The sequence below is a fragment of the Ceratotherium simum genome, chromosome 10 (assembly GCF_057802395.1).
Source record: "Ceratotherium simum simum isolate JZ-2026a chromosome 10, ASM5780239v1, whole genome shotgun sequence".
In the NCBI taxonomy this organism is placed as follows: Eukaryota; Metazoa; Chordata; class Mammalia; order Perissodactyla; family Rhinocerotidae; genus Ceratotherium; species Ceratotherium simum.
In genome coordinates this window covers 23,838,251-23,860,014 of record NC_141909.1, presented here as the reverse complement: position 1 = coordinate 23,860,014, position 21,764 = coordinate 23,838,251, and the positions used below count along the sequence as shown (strand labels likewise).

The following is a 21,764-nucleotide window of genomic DNA, read 5'->3' as shown; positions in this document are numbered from 1 at the left end:
CACACAGTCAACACAGTCCTGCCCCGTGTGCGCTCCCCAACCCCCGAAGCGGACCCAGTCTCTCCACTGCGGGAGCCCCACACACTCTGCCACTGCACCACACTCTCCACCCGTTCCTTGTGCACGCTCTGCCCCGCTAAAGTCAACTCAGTTGCCAGGCAGCAGAGAATCCAGTCACCAATCTATGCAGGCCCACAAGTTTCCTGAGGGCTTGTTGTTGGGTGGGGCCAGTCTCTAGGGTGGGCTGCCTGCCCTGGCTGAGCTGGATTAAATCAGTGCTCTAGTGGGTGGGGCAGACCTGGGCTAGCAGGCCCCAGGGAGAACTCCAATGGCGTCTGTGTCAACACGCACACACCAGGCCACAATGGCCGCCGCCACTGTCCCAGTCCCTAGAGAGGTCTCACCTCTCACCGAGATGCCTATTAGGTGAGTCTCGTTTCACCACAGCACTGTGCACCTTTCTTTCTGGTGATTTTAGGTTGCTTTCTGAAACGGGTGAGTTTGCACATGGGCCCTTTAAGAGCCAGTTTTAATTTCTTTGTGAACTGGGTTTTCTGGGCGTCTCCCCAATGTTTTAGTAGCAGGCAAAGTCGGATATTATGCCACTCGTCTCGATTGTGCCGGGTCCACAAAATGCCCCCAGCGGGGGCGCTCCTCGCTCAGGGCCCCGCGCCTCCACGGAGGGCTGCGAACTTGTGTGCTGCTCCTGGGCGGCCGTGAAGCGGTGCCGCTTGTGAAGGCGGCGTTTTTCCTCTCCAGAAGGGAGCTTCTGCCTCTTCCACCTCAGTTAGGATTGTCTGTTGTTGCAGGAGTTCCTCTTATCCAGTTTTCAGTTCTGTCTCAGGGGTAATTTTTCCACGAGTAGTTGTAAATTGGCTGTGTCCGTGGGAGGAGGTGAGTTCAGAGTCTGCCTACGCCGCCATCTTGACTTCCTCCTCCTCCATGTAGTGTATTTTGCATTCCCCTTTAGGCAGCTAAGATATTTATATAATGCCAGATGAGCAGGTTGGAAATAAGAGACTGAAGGCTATTCAAAGTATCTGATAATTGATTAGATTCTCTAGGAAATATTATGGACTCATTCCACGTAGTTTTCTTTTAATGAGCAAATCACATATTTTCTCCAAAAGTGGAAGATTAGAAGATATTTCAAAAGACTATATTATTTATGCTTTCATAGTATGTAAGAATTACACATAGCCAGCAAGTAAATTCTACAAATACCTGGGTCCCATGGATTAGTAATAAATGTCCCATAATCAGCAGCATTAAGTAGTGCCCTTCCCACATTGGGAAAGGGGAAAATTAAAGACATGATGTAAGATTGCAGTTATTCAAATTGGCATAGCTTCTTTTTAATGAGAAAATTTTTTTTTTTCACAAAAATGTAAGTCTTTGTTCACACACCTGTTCATCTGCAATGGTGTTGAAAATTGCCTCCTTCTAGAACCATAGTGTGCTGGGCATTGTGAGTGTTGGTCACAGTGAGGTAGAGTGGCATGGTTTTCCTGCATGAGAATTTAAGTCCTACATAAAACGACAGTCATGTTTCCAAGTAGTAGAGCCTAGAACTGGAGAGAGAGAGGAGGGGGTGGGGTCAAGAGGAATAATGATAAACTCGTTCTGTGTTCCCTAATGGAGCTGTTCTTAATGTGGCTTGTCTTCTTAGTAACTTTTCTACCACATGAGGGTCAACCATATGTATTTCTCCAAGTCCTTGGACATTAATTGTGGACGTATAGCCAACTTCTTGGACTCTAGCCTTAACTCCAGCCCAGATAGGAATTTAGTAGTTAGCATGGAGATAAGGATGTATCTATTATTCTATCATCACTATCAATCCTGATGATGTTTATTATCTATTGAAAAACACCTACATTTAATGGTTGATGTAATGTCATTTAATTATTCATCTCATGTATTACCTTATAAATGTACAAAACTCAATGTTATTTCCATTACTGTCTTGCTCCCAAATGCAATGGCTGCCTTGAAGAAGATATTTGTCTTTTCTTCTGTTTTAATAGAATCAACTTATTTTTTAATAAGAAGTGCATGCTTATAAAAATGACCAAGCAATAAGTAAAGTATCAAAAAACAGAAAGAAGTAAATCAGGTCAAATCAGTCCCCTAGAAGTCACCAGTGATATCATTCTACAAGTAGCATTAAAGACACCCATATAGATAAAAGGAGAGAAAGAAAAAAAGGGAAATTTATGGAGAGAAGAAACATTTTTAAAGAATGAAATCATGACACATATGTATTTAAAAGTTTATATATTGAATATACTTGTATTTAAGAAGAGATAAACAGAAGGAATTTCCAAAATTATGCAAATATTGCCTCATTACATAGTGTATCAGTTCCTTAAAATAATTTTCATTAAAGTTATAAAAATTATTGGAAGCATTGATATTTTAGAGTTTTAATGTCTTTATTTTAATGCATATTTCTATATTAGATGTATATTATATATTGTATATTAGATACTAGACAAATGGCTCCTAATTATATTTTAGAGTGCAATATTTGATTCCAAGATCAAATGTCATTATATTATTTTTTTCACGTGGATTAGAACAAGTATATACAAATTTTGTTTTACCAAATTCCCCAGTTTTTGAAAACTGGTTTTTGCTTGAAAAGGATTTAGTGCTTGCTGACAATCTTGTTACGACAGTGTAGCAATTTTATCTGCAGGATTTTAGTTTATAGTTGTGCCTGAGTGATGACATGAAGAGGCTAATGCTATTGCAAGGAAATTTGTATTATTTACATTTCCCTAGAAGAGGGAGCATGCCATGCAGGGACACGTGTGGCAGCACCAGGTCTGGTCAGGAAGTAGAAAGGAGAAGTGAGTGGAAACTTTATTGGGGTTTCTTCTGGAAAGGCTAGGCAGGGCAGGGAAAACAGCTTAGGACTGGGTACTTTGAATAATGTACTCGGGTTCTGGGCTCTAAGGGTTGTCTAGTTGTCTAGTATCTGACCCTGGGTGATTTAGAGCAGGAGAAATATTGGCTTGCTGTGTGAACATTAGATAAAAATGTGGTTCAGATTATGGGCTCTGGATGGCAGTGGAGATGTAAACAACTTTGGACATTAGTTTGGTCCTGTAATTAATAGATGCCAAACAAATAAAGAATCTGAAAAAACATAGTTAGAACACACTGCTTCTGCATAAGTGAGTGTTTTATTTTGATTCAACTTTTATTTATCTCTATAATATTTTTGATTCATATTTTCAATAAGGATTCAGTTATAAAATGCTCTATGCCATAAATATTGCTGTATAACTGGAAATGAATGGTTGTTTTTGTTGCTTTCTTTGGTCTTTAAAAGTCTGGGAAAAGTCTGAGACAGACTAACAGTGAATTATGGTGGATTACATATAGGCATTTATCTTTGCCATCAGAGTAACTTACTGCAAAAACCATTTGGAATAAAAGGTAAAGAACTCACAAGGACAAAGAGATGAGTAGAAGATAGCAGAAAAGGTGTCATGAGAATTTCAGAAGCTAGAAAATAGATACATGAAGTTATCTGACATCAGCAAAAGATGCCATCTAAGCTGACAAGAAGTGGGGAACCATAGGAAGCTAGGCAGTTTGTCCAATGGGCATGCTGTGTCCCCTACCCTCAGTGCTCAGAACTTTGAGGTACAAGCCCTTCATTTATAAAGGTTGAATTAAAATTTGGAATGAACCCAGACAAGTTGATTTTTTTAAATAAATATTTTTAATAAGATTCTTAGATGCCCTCCACTAAATCAGGAAGTCAAGTGAAAATAAATATGCAAACCTAGCAGAATTTTGGAGGTTTTTTTAAGGCACAGTTAAGGAAGAGAGATATGTGGTGAAATATTAAACAGGAGATCAAATGAAAAGTGAGACCTCAGTCCCACATTTCTTCTCATATCCCAGAATACAGCAGCCAGGTTTTATACACTAGACTAAGATTTAGGATTCCCTACTTGAAAAAAATCTACGGGAAAAGAAACTGGCCAGGATGGATTTGAGAGTAATTAAAAAGCTGTGTGAGAAAGCCATTGACAACAAATACACAAAAATTTCACTCCTGTTTATAGTGGGTTTTTTTTGTATATGTAGGCAGAGAACGGCATATCATTAGGTTTCAGGGAATAATGTCTAACATTAAAGAGAAAAAGAAATTCTGCTTCTGCCTATGAAACAGCAGTTTGATATAAAGCAGTAATAAAATCAAATAAGAAGCAAAAAAATGTTTCATGAAGTGCAGGGGAAAACAAAATCTTATAGAAAAGTAAGAAACACTGAGATAAGCAAACATTCTGGAAATCATTTCCCCTGAGGCATTTGTCAGTTCTTAAGGTGCAGGCATTAGGAGCCAAAAGCTCAGAGTTTTTCATGGTTACATGGAGCGATAAAGCAAAAATGGAGTTTGGGCCACCGGAGAACAGCCAGTACAGTATACCTTAGAGGTGGTGAAATTTAGAATAGAGTCCATTAAGTTAGAGAAGTATATTAACATTTTTAGATTAAGTACTTTAAGAATAATGAAAAAATACAAATCTAAGAAAACACAAAGAAAAAACTCACAATAAAAAACATACTGGGTTATTTAAATGTCGAATATCTTAACATCAAAGTATTAAAACTTTCACTTCATCGTTCACTTCAAAACCAGTATTTTTGATAAAACTATATAATAGCCTTTTCCTCTAAATTATTCTCAGAGAGAGAAGTGTCATGATCACATTGTCGAAAATGTGTGAGATGGGAGATATTACTGTGGCCATCTTTGGAAAATGTAATATGTCACATATAGCAAAGCCAGACTATAATGGGCAATATTCTTTGAGAAACATCTCTTGGACCTTAGTAGACTATGAGTTGCCAGATGGCAATTGATTAAGCCTAGACATAGTACAGAATATTTCCTAACCAATCATATCATAAAATCAGCTTGCCAACAGAAATGTGTCATCAAGTGAGATTTGTGTATTTTGAATCAGTCTTGAATAATTCTCCAATGCAAGAGTCATTTGCAGAGGTCCCACATTCTGTGATGGTTAAGTTATATCTGTCAACTAGCTAGGCCATAGTATTCAGTTATTTAATCAAACACTAATCTAGGTTTTGTTGTGCAGGCACTTTTGTATGAGTGGTTAATATCTATAATCAGTTGAATTTAGGTAAAATGATCTTCGATAATGTGGGAGGGCCACACCCAATTAGTTGAAAGGCTTTAACAGCAAAAACTGACCTTCCTGGAGGAGAGATTTATTTTAATAAATGGGGTCATGCAATTGTGAGACCTGCTAAGTTTAAGATCTGTGGAGCAGGCTGGCAGCCTGGGAACTCTGGGAGGAGTGAATTCTGCAGTCTTGAGGAAGAATTTCTTTTTCAGAAAATTCAATTTTTGCTCTTAAGGCCTTTCAACTAATCGAATCAGTTGTTTTTCTCTGGAGAATCCTCGTTTATACACACTCCCAATGTCCCAAATTTTGCAGTGCTGGTATTGTACAATGAGGAGGAAATGGTTAAACTGCCATCTATCTTCTCCCTTTACTATGGCATCACTTCTAGAATAAAAAGAAGGTAGCTTAGTCAATCTCCTTGTAAACATATAATGACAGAGTTCCTGGTAAACAGGCTAATAGTGATTCCTATAGGGAGGATCCTAATCTATGGAATAAATGTTCCGAGCATACTGTACCTCATTTGCCGAGGATTACTTATGTTAAAAAAACTTAGAATGAAATCATTTATGGGGCATGGCTCTCTGAAAAATCTCATTTAAGTTCTGGAACTATCTGAGTAAAAAAAAAAAAATAGAGATATTTGTTAACAGAAAAGTGACATTTTATACCAACTGGGAACCTTATATCTTAATTGGAGTTACAGTAAATCCTAATACAGGAATAGACCTGGGGAACTGAATTGACAGTCCTATTTCTCTCCCTGTTCACCTGTGGTTTGTAGTTATTTACATTTCTAAATAATTAGGAAAGCCTGAGATGTAAGATCTCTGATTCATGTAAGTCTAATTTGATAATCCTTGATAATCTAATTCTTTATATAATCACGTGTGATTAATTTAAAAATTTTGAAACACAAAGAGAGGTACATATAAGGAAACTAAAACCCAAGTGACTCTACTTTTACTATATTATTCTGTATTATAATTATTGCGATGTCATTTATCTTATTCTATGCAACACTGTGACTGATAGCATTACATAACAGTCAGTATTATGATAATTACACCCAATTATTTCAAACTCAATATGGGATAAGTCTGTCAGTAAGTGCCCTCAAAATTTCAGATTAAGTTCCAAAAATAATTTACAATTTATGTCATCCATTCAAAACCCAATATTTTGATGAAGTTCTATAATAGCCCCTTTCTTCAACTTGTTTTTTTATTTTAATTAATTAATTAATTTATTGGTAACATTGGTTTATAACGTTATATAAATTTCAGGTGTGCATCATTATACTTCTGTTTCTGTATAGATTACATCATGTTCACCACCGAAAGACTCATTACAGTCCATCACCACACACATGTGTCTAATCATCCCTTTTGACCCCTTCTCTCCCCACCTCCCCTCTGGTAACCACCAATCCAATCTCTGTCTCTGTGTGTTTGTTTTTTGTTGTTTTTATCTTCTACTTATGAGTGAGATCGTACGGTATTTGACCTTCTCCCTCTGACTTATTTCACTTTTTAGCATAATACCCTCAATGTCCATCCATGTTGTCACAAATGGCTGGATTTCATCTATTTCTTATGGCTGAGTAGTATTCCATGGATGAAGAAGATGTGTATATATACACAATGGAATACTACTCTTCAACTTCTCTTACTTGCTTCATATTCTTAAACAACGTATTTGAATATTCATTTTCTCTCTTCACCTACAACTCTTTAATATTCTTGAATTCTTCTAGTTATTCAGGTAAAACCCATTATTGCTATAAATTATTTTAAGATCGAATGAGTACATTGGATAACTTAGAACTATTTTTTAATTATTCAAATTTTTCTCACTTCTAAATGATCTGTAGGCCATTCGGAAATGACCAGCAGACTTTTTTTTTTCCCTTCTTTTATTTTTTGGTTTGTTGAATATGAAGAAATAGATTAAAGAGTTGTTAAATTTGTTTATAAAACCTAAATTCATATTGAATTTAACAAAACCTTTTTCTAGAAAATAAGAATGTTATTGTTTTATAATAAATATATATTAAATGTATTTAATAAAATGTGAATACATTCCAAACAAATATGTTTAGTAAGAAGCAGAGTTGAGGAACAAAACTACCACTTGTTGAATAATATTTTCTTCATTTCTATAGAAACTATAAAAATAACTCAACATTTTGTTTTGTCCATAAGTAAGTTAGCCATCTAAATTATTTGCTTATGGATTTTCAGACACTTAGTTTAGTATATTTAACCAAATGTGGGCATAATTACCACAGAATTAAATAAGCAGTAAGAAGAAGAGTTAAAAAACAATACAAAATCTCTTGTTATAAATAGCATTTTCCTGAATTCTATAGAGTGACTATACTAAATATTTTTATCAATGTTTGTAAATAAAGTAGCAATTAATTTGGTATCATTTTGCAGACACTATGATAAAGTTAATGTTGCTTGCTATTCTCAAGCATGTGCTCCACATTCTTATTTTTTTCTTTGAAAATGCCTCCATTTAGAAGATCCCATTTATATACATGTTATATGTAATATATCAGTTTTATTAAAAAACTTAAAGCATGGCTTTTATAGTATATGTGAAATGCATTTTTTGGCTTAGTGAATTTTTTTTTTTTTTTTTGGTGAGGAAGATCAGCCCCATGCTAACATCTGCCAATTCTCCTCTTTTTTGTTTTCTTTTTTTGCTGAGGAAGACTGGCCCTGGGCTAACATCCGTGCCCATCTTCCTCCACTTTATTTGGGACGCTGCCACAGCATGGCTTGCCAAGCAGTGCGTCGGTGCGCGCCCAGGATCCGAACCGGCGAACCCCAGGCTGCTGCAGCGGAGCGTGTGCACTTAACCGTTTGTGCCACTGGGCCAGCCCTGGCTTAGTGAACTTTTTAATACACCTTGCTATTATTCTACTTATAAGACAGAATTACTTTTTATAAAATTATATGCAAAATAAAACTGCATGGACAGGGCAGTGATATTGACATTAGTAGTAATTTATCCACCCTATAGCTTACAAATGATGTTAAACCAGTCAAAATGGCAGAACACTCTGAAAATAATGCATCATTTTGAGAATATATGTCTAGATAGTTCTCTTTATCCCAAGGTCAGTGATTCATTTTAGAATAAACAGTTATATTATTTTTCTTCAAATCATGAACTAAGGCAGTTTCTTTTTCATTTGATCCTACAATTATAAAGGCATAAGCAATCTGAAGATATAATTATTGCTATTTTGAAAAACAATGATTGCACACTGCACCTGTACATGACACAGGATAAAACATTAATTTATGAGTTGGAGACCCTGAAAATCAACAGTAAAATTAGAGGAAAATGCCCAGCATGATTTTGAGGGGGATTGTGAGAATAGTGTAGCCAATCTTTCCTTTTATATCATAGTCAAAATTTGGCATTTTGTGCAGTTGTAGTCAATGTTTTTAAAGTTATAGAATTATAGGAGTGACAAGGTCAAATATGCCAGAGTTGCTATCCAACAACAGTCTACTATCACTAAAAAGGAAAAGGAAAAGGAAAAGCTCTTATTTGAAGAGTCCAAATATCTACCTTAATTACCAAGAGATAACATGTTTTACATATATGGAATAATAATTTTAATGTCTCAAAATTTATTCCTGGTCTATAGAAATGTTAAGATTTGTGTTCTTTATAAGACATTTCTTACATATTTCCAATACGTATAATTGTTCTTCAGCCTAAAATAAATCATGAATTTGTTTATTATTTTGCTCAGGTTATCAAAATATAAAATATATAAAATTATATCTACAACTGTACATATTGATATAGTGAAGACATAAATGAAAAATATTTATGTGTTCGTTTAGCTATATTTACCTACTGAGACTTTTTGAGGAAAATATTAACTATTTGAATCAATTATATTTTCATAATGTACTGAGTAAAAATGAATTTTCTCATTTTTGTAGAGATTTGGATTGTGATCTTATGTTCAGCAGTGCTCTAGCTTTGGGAATCACACTAAGGCGGGTTAAACTGATGATTTCAGAGGTGGATTGACTTTGCTTCTTTTCCATACACTGATGGGTACAAGCAAATATTGGACAGTGGTAATGATGTTATGACCAAAGTTTCCTGGGCCACGGAAGTAATTGATCTGAATCACAGACCTATCAGGCATAAAACGAACAGAAAGGAAGAATAATACTGTCTTTGTATACTGATAGCATTACTGTCTACATAGAAAATTCCAAAGAATCTACAAAAACAAAAAAACAAAAAACCTACTAGAACTAATTACTGAGTTTAGTAAGGAAAAAGCATACAAGGTCAATACATCAAAATTAATCATATTTCCATTTACTAGCAACCTAAAATTTGTTAATCGAAATGAAATTTGAGAGAAAACTCAGATGGTTGGTCACCCTAGATAGACATAGATCAATGGGAAGAATTAAGTGACTAGATTCAGAAATAGAACCACACAGTTTTACTCAAAAGATTTTAAACTCAGTTGCCAAGGCACTTAAATGGAGAGTCTTTCCAAGGAAAAGAGCTGAAAAAATTGGACATCCATACACAAAAAAAAAAGAAAAGAAACTTTGGTCCTTGCATCATTTCCATTTGACTCTAAATGAATCCTAGAAAGAAATGGAGGAGCTAAAATGCTTAAAATAAAACATAGGAGAAAACCTCTGTGACATTGTGTTCAGCTTATATTTATTACATAGAAAAAATAGCACAGAAAATAAAAGAAAAAAATGATACATTGTACTTATCCACATTTAAAAATTCTGCTTTTTGAAGACACTCAAGAAAATTTAAAGACAAGCCAAAGACTTGAAGAAAACCTTTGCAAAAGTCACATCTATTGAAACAATGGTATCGAGAATATATGTGACTCATACAATATATGAAGACACATATCTAGTAAACAAATTTACAGAATATTTTAACATACCCTTTTACATGGAAACACAAAAAGAAAAAGATGCTCAACATTATTAGTCATGAGGAAAATTCAAATTAAAATCACAATTAAATACCGTTGCATACCCCCTATAAGGACTTTTATTAGAAAGACTGAAAATGTCAAGTGCTGGTGACCATATAGAGGAACTGGAGTTCTCATACAGTACTGGTGGAACCACAAAGTGGTACAGTCACTTTGGAAAATGCTTGGTGGTTTCCAAAAAAATTAAACATTCAATTTAACAAGTGACTCATCAGTCCCGCTCTTAGCTACTTATAGAAGAGAATAAAAACATATTCATCCAACAAACTGTACATGATGTCTCCTCTTTCATTTCCAGTATTACTGTTTTCTGTCCTCTCCCTTTTTTTCTTAGCCTGCCTAGAGGCTTTCGATTTTATGTTCTTTTTGAAGAACTAGCTTTTGGTTTAGTTTATTTTCTCTATTGATTTCCTGTTTTCAATTTCATTGATTTCTTTTCTAAATTTTATTATTTATTTTCTTTTATTTACTTTGGATTTAATTTGCTATTCTTTTTGTAGTTTTCTAAGGTGGAAGCTTAGATTATTGATTTTAGATATTTTTTCTTTACTAATATATGCAATCAATGCTAAAAATTTATCTCTAAGCACTGTTTTTGTTTCATTCCACAAATTTTACTAAGTTGTGTTTTCATTTACATTTAGTTCAAAATATGTTTCAAATTTCTCTTGAGATTTCTTCTTTTGCCCATGTGTTATTCAGAACTGTATTGTTTAATCTCCATGTATTTGGGGATTTTCTACTTATCTTTCTGTCGTTGATTTCTAATTCCGTTGTGGTCTAAGAACAGACATTGAGTGATTTCTATTTTTTTATATTTGTTAAGGTGTGTTGCATGGCCCGGAATGTGGTCCATCTTGGTGAATGTTCCGTGTGACCAAGAGAAGAATGTGTATTCTGGGGTTGTTGGATGAAGGAGTCTATAGATGTCAATTATACCCAGGTGATTGATGGTGCTGTTCAGCAGCATGTCTTTAGTTAATGAAAACATAAGCTTTTAAATTACAAGCACAAAAAATTACAAAATAATATGTATTTTAAAAAGTATTGCACTCTGCACCCTACTTTTCATGTAGTTAATATTTACTCCACTGGTCTTCCATGCTTGGCTTTTATAATACTAGGGATTAATTTCCAGAAAACTTCATCCTCTTTGGAAGCTATTGGATTTTTTTTTTATTAATTACTTTCATTTTTTAGAGCAGTTGTAGGTTCACAGCAAAATTGACGGTAAGGTTCAGAGATTGCCCATATAGCCCCTACACCCACACATGCATAGCCTTCTCCATTATCAACATCCTACACAAAAATGGTACATTTGTTACAACTGATGAACCTACATTGACAAATAATAATGGCCCAAAGTCCATAGTTTACCTAAGGGTTCACTCTTGGTATCATAAAAGTTATTGTGTTTTTAATGTTCATCTTTATGAATTCTATTCAGAATGTGCACATGAGGTGTTCTTAATTAGTGACAAATTAATTATTATTTACAAAATAATAACTGCATTTCTCTGTCACCCACCCAACTGTATACTATTCGGACAAAGTAATGAAAACCAGAATGAAAATTTCTCCTAATGGGGGACCTAATCTACCATAGGTGAGAGAATGGAGAAAAATTGATTTTCTCTGCTGCTATGTAAGAAAGAGGCAGCTCTGCCTCCTCCCTATTACTTCTGAAAGGGAGGAGAAAAATCTTTGCTCTCTGGAGATGGGATTAAAGGAATACTGGGTTCTCACTATGCCATTTTAGAAGGTACATATTTCTCTGCAATGGCAGGATAAACTTCAATATCTCCCCAGTTTTTATGACCTAGAGACGTCTTCAATCTCCCTGAGCTCATTTTCTCTTGAAATGTAAACGCACACCTCCAGATTGGGTAAATACTTCCGTAGTTCTCTCACTGTCTATTCTCTTGTAAATTAATTTCTCAAGTGTTAGTGTTATCCTAGAATTTTAAGTTTTTACCAAATTTATTCAGAAATCCTCAATTCTGAAGAAATACACAAAAAAATTTTCACAACACTCCACAGAAGCAGGTTAACAATGTTAACAAATATCCTTCCTCAACATACGTGTCCTCTAGACTTAACCTTTTAAACAAGTCACCTTCTTTTTTTTTTTGAGAAAGAGCACATGGCATTCCTAATCGTTCATAGCAGAATGAAATGAGGCAGATAATAGCTATGCAGGACAAGGTACAGACTGGAAAATCCATATAATAGTTATTTTATTACTGCCAAATGAATTTGTTGTGAAACACATGCTTCCAAACCAAAAAAAAATGAAAACAAAACTTTTACACTAAATAACTTATTTTCCTTTTATTCGTATTCTTTGGGCATTCATAATAATGTAGGCATATACATATATCTAATTTAAACCATCATATATGAATGATTCTTTTGTGAAGCATTCCCAAATATTTCATTTTTAGCATACGTGTAACACTTATATGCAACATGCAGAGTAAAATATCTTCTTCTTTTTCTTTTTTTTTTTTTTTTTTGCTGAGAAAGATTCACCCTGCCAACATCTGCTGCCATTCTTCCTCTTTTGTTTTTCATATGTGAGCCACCACCACAGTGTGGCCACTGATTGATAGACAAATGGCTTAGGTCCGCACCCAGGAACTGAACCTGGGCCGCTGAAGTGGAGTGCGTCGAACTTAACCACTAGGCCACTGGGGTTGGCCCTGAAATATTTTCTTAATTTGCTAGAACTTAACAAATTAGGTATGAAAGATAAGACTCAGGAAAACAAGAGTTTTAATTCCATTTATTTATATCCTTGGAAGCTGAGAAAACAACAATACACGATAAAATATGTAAGAAACACATGGTTGAAAGTATCTTCTGGAAGTTGAAGGATAATTATATTTCTTTTTATTCAGCCTTGGTAGAATAGAACTAGATAATTTCCTAAACTGCTAAACAATTCTTGTTTTCTCCCTCTATTGTAAAATAAGCCTGAAAACTTATTTAAACTACCAACAAGTAAGCATTAGTTACCAATATCTCCCAAGTTCAATAGCTCTTTGGAGTTCCAGATATAGCCTTGAAATTTTTACCAGTTATTTTTAATGTTTATGGTTTATATAAATAAAACAAAGAGTGTTTATATGTTTTTAACAGAAATCTTTAAAGTTAAAAGAGCATTTCCAATTCCTTCCAATTTTAAATAATTAATGTAAGGACAAATAATACATAATACATAAGCTCAAAAGTAATTGAATAGGTGAAAATATAAATGTTTTATATTGTATTATAAAATGAGGGTATTAGTTGTAAAACAATTTATATACTAAAACACCAAGGAAACTTTTAAAATGTGTTAATATTATTAAATATATCACACATAACTAAAAGTATTTATGATGTATAAGTACATGTTAAAATATTGATAAAACAAATGCCAAGTTACCAAAATGAATTTTGCAAATAGAATATTACCTGTGCCTTTCAAAACCTGTTTATCTATCCCCAATATTTTTCCTCTTCCATACCCTCACAAGTAACAGTATCCTGAATTTTGTGTAATTTATTTGTTTTTCTTTATTATGTTACTATATATGTATGCACACTGAGAAATAAATTGTTTGGTTTCGTCTGCTTTTGAAATATATGTGATATTAAGCTAAATATTACTTAGGCCTTTTTTTTAGCTTCATCCATGTAGCCTCAGTTTATTATCTCCATTGCCATATTTAAGCCACTTTGTTAATCCACCACAAAGTATCTATTCATTCTACTGAATCTACACTAGTGCAATTACTTTTGCTACTTTTAAAATAGAGCAGGGGAAGGATGTGTATTCTGCTGCTGTTGCATAATATTATCTCCTCCAAAGAACATTTATTTTTATTCTACTAGGAAGTTAGAAGAGGGGCATAGCACCATTATAAATCAAGTATTGAAATATTTCAAGATTAGGATTGTCTTTGTAAGTGCTTGATTAATTTGTTTTGCTTTTATATCTAGGACATAGACCTAGTTCTAAATTAAAAAGTTGGCTTGCTAAGTGAGGCTCTACCTTGAAGGAAGAATCTGAGGTCCAATTCTTCATTTCAGTTTCACATACGTATTGGCAAATACCTCACAGAGAAAAATGGGCTTCCTCAATCTTCACATTGGCCCCGAGCTCTTAGCTCTTCCTGACTTGGCTCCTTTGATTTCTCCTCTGATTATAGTATCTTTTTTATTTTCAATTTTATTTAGATTTGTTTGTTAGTCTCAGTGGAATGATTATTGGGATACAAGATACTCCATTATACTTAGCAGCCTAAGTTCTATTATCAACTAATTGTGATCACATAGCGGGTTATTGATTCAGTAATGCAATATAAAAATGGAACAAATAGACGCTTGGAAAATGGTCTATGCATATATTCCAATTTCATTTCAGTTATATAATATATCCCAAACCAGGTGTGAAAGTTTGGAAAATTAAATAAAATGAATACTCCATGATATTCTGTGTATCACGTGCCAGACAATATGCTAAGTGAGCATGATTTCCTCTAACAAGTCACTTCATTACCTCAATAAACATGTATGATATTTATTATTATAATTCCAATTTTATAGCTTAGGAAACTGAAGCACAGAGAGAGATATTTCTTACCCAATGTCATAAAGCTACTAAATAGCACATTAGTATATAACAAAATATTCTGGCTCTGAAGTACATGCTTGAAAAATCTTAAAAGAATTAGGGTAAAATTAGTATGCAGTATTTGTGACTATGGGAGAGAAAAAAATTTTTAACAAGACATAAAAAGTAAAAGTCATAAAGTAAACTTTGATAAACTTGGTTAAATCAAAATTAAAATTCCAATTCACTATAAACATTGTTAAAAGACAAGCAACAGACTGAAAGGAAACATTTGCCACATGTTTCACACACAGAGGATTGACGTCTAGGATATATAAATATTTCCTACAAAGCAAATAAAGAAAATAAAAACAGCTCAATTAAATAACTGTGAAACAATTATGAAATGGAGCCAAAGAAAAGAGAATAAAAATGGTCACTAAAAAAGTACATCATCGCATTAATAATAAAAGAAATGCAGATTATAACAGTATTAGCATACTTTAACCATCAACTTTTAATAAAGCCAACCGTTACTAAGAGTAAAAATTGAATTGCTCTATAGAAAGCAGTATGACAAAAACTATTACAATAGAAATATGCATATCTTATATTTTGTGATAATTTACTTTGTTTATTCTCTAAAGATTTGACTTTATGTATGCCTGACAAATATGTACACCAATGCCTGGGAAAGCATTTTTTCTGGTAGTGAAACAATAAGAAAGCATAAATATACATTATTAGAAACTGATTAAATAAACTTAGGGTACACCCATATTATGAAATGCAATACAGCATTGTATTCTTATGGAAATAAGTTAAATATACATATATAATTGAAATATTAAAATTATAAATATATTTACTAAAAATCAAAGGATACGTTAAATTTAAAATATAATATATATTGTGGAAAAGAAAGCACACACACAAACTAGTAGTATGGATATCTACATTTAAATATGTGCACATATATACATTAAGGGGAAAAATTGGTGAATATACACACCAAATAGATAACAACTGTACCTAAATGGAGAAGAAGGGAAAAGCTGGAATTCTCAGAGCTGTCAAAAGAGGTATCATCTTTATGAGTACAATTTTAATTCTATGATGAGCAATGACATTAATGGTATATTCAAGATTACACTTGAAAGAAAATGACGAATTTAAAACATTCTCCATCAAATAATACAATTTAATTACTTGAAAAGAAATTGATTTTGAAAGTTGAAAAGAGACATATGGGCTAGACACAATGACACCTAAAGCCTAAGCTAGATAATATGAGGACCTGAGCTACAGTGGAAGTAAAACTAATTGAAAATGGGGTATATAGGGAAATTTCTTTCTTTCTTGTTCTTTTTACTGAGGAAGATTCACCCTGAGCCAACATCTGTGCCAATCTTCCTTTATTTTGTATGTGGGTCACTGCCACAGCATGGCTGCCGACGAGTGGTGTAGGTCCTCACCCGGGAACGGAACCCAGGCTGGCAAAGTGGAATACATTGAACTTAGCCACTAGGCCACAGGGCTGGCCCCCATAGAGAGATATTTTGAAATTAAAAGATTGGTGATATATTGGATTGTGGGAAAAATGATGATAAAAAATAATTGTGTTACAATGAATCTGCAATATCTGGAATTGTAGACAATGTAGATCCTAATAAAATTCACCAAGACTGTAAATATGTGAAGGATTGCTTTTCTTTTTTTGACAAGATGGGTGATTTGGGGCAATATACAAAATCTTGAGTTTAGTTTCTTCACTTGTGAAATATTCATATCAACACTTACCTCCTACAAATGTATTGATTTAAATTAAATTAAATTAAATTAAATTAAATTAAATTAATTAAGTAGCTCATAAATGACTTCAACAGATTTATGGTTTAAGTATTTATGGCATTGTCATCAATAATTCACAACTTTACACTATTTTTTTGTAAAATTCACTGTTAAAAATTAATATTATATAAAATTAAACATGGCAAAATACTCTCAAGCATGTTTTTGAGTCTGACTTGACAGTATCACTCTGATTGATAGCAATGACATCTATCTATCTTTCTATTTATCACCTATCATTTCTATCTAAGTTCTTTGGTTTTATCAGAATTCTATTCAACTTGAGAGTAATTACTGTCATTGAACTACTGTTTATAGAGTTAAACAATAGATCACTTCTCTACTTTCATTAAGAAAATAATCATTTCACCAAGCTTTATATATTTCCAGGTCCCAGCTTTTTAGTTTGAACTAAAGACAATTTACAAAATTACTGAACAAATTATCTTTTGTTCTGAACCAACTAAGAGATCATATTGGCTCCCATTTAGTATTCTATTACTAGTAAGTATTAATAGATACATCCTCATGTTTTAGTACTTTAAATTTTCATAGCACTTCTACAAGTCTTGTCCTCTGCACAACACTATGAAGTTGTTATCATCACTTCTGTATCGGTTGTGGTAGACTTGATCATTGTTCAGCAAATAAGCACTCCCTTTCCTCATCCTTAGTCTCCATGGAGGAGTGTACTATCCCACCTCATTGATGCTAGACTCAGGCATGTAGCTTGCTTTGGCCAATGAGATGTTATGAATGTGATACAAGGAAAGGCTTGAAATGCCCTTGTGTGGTTAGGCTTTTCCTTCTTTTCTCCTGCCTTTGGTCATGTGGTTAACCTTCTTCAAGGTAGCCTTTGGATGAAGGAGAACAAGGGATGTTTAGAGCTGACTTGTATCCACCCCTCTTCTTGGAACCAAAGCCAACTGAGTCCAAGCTAGATGAGCTTCACATCGGCCAATTTACAGAAATGTGATTGAGAAATATATGATTATTGTTTTATGTCACTGAAATGTTATTATACAACAAAAGCTGATTGAAATACAGATTATAAAAATTAATTAAAGGTAGTAATTTTCTTAATATTATCCATATTATTAGAGAGAAAATCAAGTTATTTTGTCTTTTTATAAATCTAGAGGCTTTTTTTGACATTAGAAACCATATTTATGCAGATTTTATGATACGAATACTGAATATAATGTATGAAAATTATTATAAAGTTAAATTAACAAATTAATGTTTTACATTAAGGTGGACACATGTGGATCTACAAGAGGTAAACAAATAGAATGAGAAAGTAAAACAATATTTTTGGCATTTTTCTTCATTAACAGATAACTCTATGCTCACTATTTTCACTTCTCTTGAAGACTATCCACATAGCTATTTAGCTGATAATCTTTCAAAATTGTGCTTCTTCCTTATAAATATGTGCCTGAGATTTCTTCCTCTATCCAATAATTTTTAGAATCAAAATACTTTAAAACAAAGATCAAATAACAGAGCACTACATATCTAATAACATCTCATTAACGCCTATTGAACCAACTGACGAGTTTATCCTTTGTGTAATCATGTTAAAAGTGCCTGACAGTAACCTGTGATTATTGAGAGGCTGAAATTCACAAAAAGAGGCTAACAATAGTCATAGATACTTCTGACTATACAGAAATACACGGTTAAAAGATATTTTAGGATATTCAGAGGTTTAAAGCCCATTGAAGTTAACTCAAAGCAAGTTCTGACTGCTCAAATTCTGAGGGTCTTCAAACATATTACTTCTAAAAATTTCAGATGAGTCACGGCCAAGTTCGTTCTTCCCCAGAAATTAAACAAAGGGCAGAACATAATAGAAAAATGAAAAAGAAAAATGAAAAGGGACAGAAACTGAAAATGATGAAAATAGTCATTTCCATTTCTAATTTAAATAATTTCCTAAATGTGTTTTTGTGTTTAGATAGTGATGACAGATTTCAGCAAGAGCAATACAGAAACTGTTATATGCCATGGCACATGCTCTAATTTTGAGAGCCTATGAGACGACAAGTGGGTTGTGGGTTTTACACAAATTAATTATTAATAATTGCTTATCATTTATTTGATGCATACTCAATAATTGATGGCTGAACTGTCATTGAAGACAATATTGTTTTCAGATTGTTTTTCAGTTCATATGAAGTCATTATCACCATGGATCAGTTTGTTCATTCTTAAACATTTTGCAACGATTTCCAATTACCTATCTTCATAAGAAAACTAAAAGACATTCAATGTTTTGGAATTCATAGAAATAGGAATTGTGTAATGTTTCTTTCATATATATTATACAAAATGATAATTTGGAAGTGAAGTTTACATTAGCAGGAATTTATACTGTGTTTTCTGTTTAGTAAACTATTTGATAAACTTTGTTTTGTCTTGTCATATCACCAGGAACAAACAGCTTAAATGATAACTATGATACAAAATTGCATGATAGAAAGAAATAAGAAAAAATTTGATATCATACGTAGATAATTTTAATTCTCTATTCATTAAAATATTCAAGAACTATCACATTCCTCAGACAACCAAATGCACAAATAGTAATGCTTATGACATCAGCCAGAAGACATTTAGACTCACAATGGCCAGAACTGTCCTAGATAACTTTCACACATTACCCATATAATACTTAAAATGTATGGTAATATACTCTAATTGTCATTTTTGAAATGAAGTGATCAGTTGCTGTGAAATTTAAATAAATTTCAATTACTCAACTTTCCAAATTTAAAAATGGTAGCATTTAAGTGTAAACCTAGATTTGTCTAATCCCAAGGGCCATGTACTTAACTACTATGCAATATCAGTAATCGTGTTTGGTAGGAAAGAATATTAAAGGAGAACTCATAACTTTGTCAGATTATATTAGTACAGAGTTAAGGGAAAAGAAAATGAGTTTTAAATGGTGTGAGTTAATGTACCAATGAAGGGTAGTCAACAGTGCAGGAGTATAAAAAGCACATTATAATTGTGATCAATAAACTAGCAGGGCATTAAGTTTACAGGAGCAATTACATTAGGACAGAAATAATTTGAAAGTTATTTTAGGAAATTTCAGCCTCTCTTCCAGGTCAGATGTGAGTGTTAAGAGGAAATCAGAGAATCTTAATATTATATTATCAAAAAATGAAGGGGGAAGAGTAATCAATAATCAATTTTAATTTACCCAGTTTATCTATAGAACGTATGAGATTAAAAATACTTATGGAAAATATAAAATTAATGTTTGTAGAATCTCATAAGTATCTTAAAGGTGAAAACAAATGCAAGTTAATTGAATATCCAATTTTCACACTAAACTAAATATAAGTATTCAGTCCAAGGAGGTTCTGCTCACCCAAGAAAGATAATTCAACTTAAACCACTGAATTGAAAAATATTATTGAACTGAATGTTCTCAGCAAATATTTCCTTCAGATTTCAGCATGATGGTTCTCATTTGATATGTAAAATAATTATCATTTCCTTTTCTCCATTCTATTATGTGTTAAATCATGCAGAATTTTTATTGCATCTTTTTGACACATTTTGTTGCTTCTGCAAGCATAACAGATTGCTTTCTTTGCCAAAACTTGCCTAATACATGAAAAGATTTGTTAAAATAGCTAAAGAAATTGAGTTTTTTTGTTGTTCTTTATTTTTTATTTTTCTAGTAATCTGATAGGAATGCAGATATGATTGAAAACAAAAAACAGTTGAGTGTATTTTGAGCATGAGGAAAGGTATCTAATAAGAATAACTGTTGGAAAGGAGACTTAATTAGGACTAACAGAGCAGATGGAAGCAAAGAGTATCAAAAAAGTGATTTAGATACATAAAATTATATGAATAAAATAATGTCCCAGAACAATATTAAACATCCAGAAAGTTATGTGATGCTTTTGTTGAAATTTATTAAAATCTAATGAAATATAGAAGAAGGGAAAATTCAGTGTTTTGGACAGCCTGACCATGCTTTGCAATGTCTGCCAATGTCAATTTGCCACCGATCAGTACTAAAAGTCACACTTCTAGATTCCCTGTGGCTTCTTGACATTAATGCCCTCTCTGTTACTCACTTACCACTTTGTTGAGGGGTATTCTAGAATTCTAACTGGCCAGATTGTTCAGTTTATGGATTCAAAATATGTACTTACTCATTTGCTTTGCACGTCATACTACTTTATGCAAATTAGCTATCACTAGGTTCCATGAGAAAGGATGGTTATGTCTATTTTTTTGTATGATGATACCCTATGAACACCAGTCATCAGTCTCCAAATGAACAAAGAGGGTTTTCCTCAGATATTGATGGGCTTTTAATCCTTAGCTTTTCTCCCCCGTTTTAGTACTGAAGCAGGCAATTCTAAAGGAAAGAAGCTTTCCTATTTACAGATTAAAGATATAGTGGAGAGGTGCCCTGGGTGCCCCAAGATACCACAAAATATCTTAATCTCTAAAATCAGCATATTGATCATTCCCCTTGAACCAAATAATAGTTCATAGCATGATCTCCACATTTACTGTACGAGCCAAATTCTTTGCTGAAGAATTCTTAGGAAATGATATTACTTTATAACATAAGCATTGGTTTCTTATATCAAAACAAGAGTACATACAGGATAATAATGGTACGGATGAGTGGCAAAGATCAGAAGGATTTACTTGCTGCCTCTGTTAATTGTGCTCCTTAATCAAAGGAGGTACTCACATGGCAGCACTAAGGCTTTTGATTGTATTGAGAGGTTTTCTGATGTTAAACTATTGTTCTTTTCTAGGATAAAACCAAGTTGGTCATGTTGCCATATGTTTTGAATAAACAGTTTATAACAATTAGCCAATATTTCTCCTAAGTACTTATTTATTTTTACTGACTTTCATAAGTGACATTGACTCAACTATTAACCTCTTCAAAAGTCATTATCCAGTTGGTACCAAAGGTCCATTACATGACGCGGGCATCTTTATTATGTTATTATTTTGTAGATTGAAATAGAGATTTAACATATTTTAACTAATAAAAACATAAATTGGACACATTTCATTTGTTTTAGGAGGGGATGTAATTGTGGGTTATGCTTACCATCTA

General features: G+C 33.2%; 1 long non-coding RNA gene across 1 annotated transcript in view; it reads left to right on the top strand.

Annotated features, from left to right (window-relative positions):
• Nucleotides 1-350: 350 nt before the first annotated feature.
• Nucleotides 351-21,764, top strand: part of LOC147916077 (uncharacterized) — a 35,572-nt gene continuing 14,158 nt past the window's right edge. The window contains exons 1-2 of the long non-coding RNA XR_015553331.1: nt 351-426; nt 11,024-11,140. This is a non-coding gene — a long non-coding RNA (uncharacterized LOC147916077). The remainder of the gene's footprint in view (nt 427-11,023; nt 11,141-21,764) is intronic.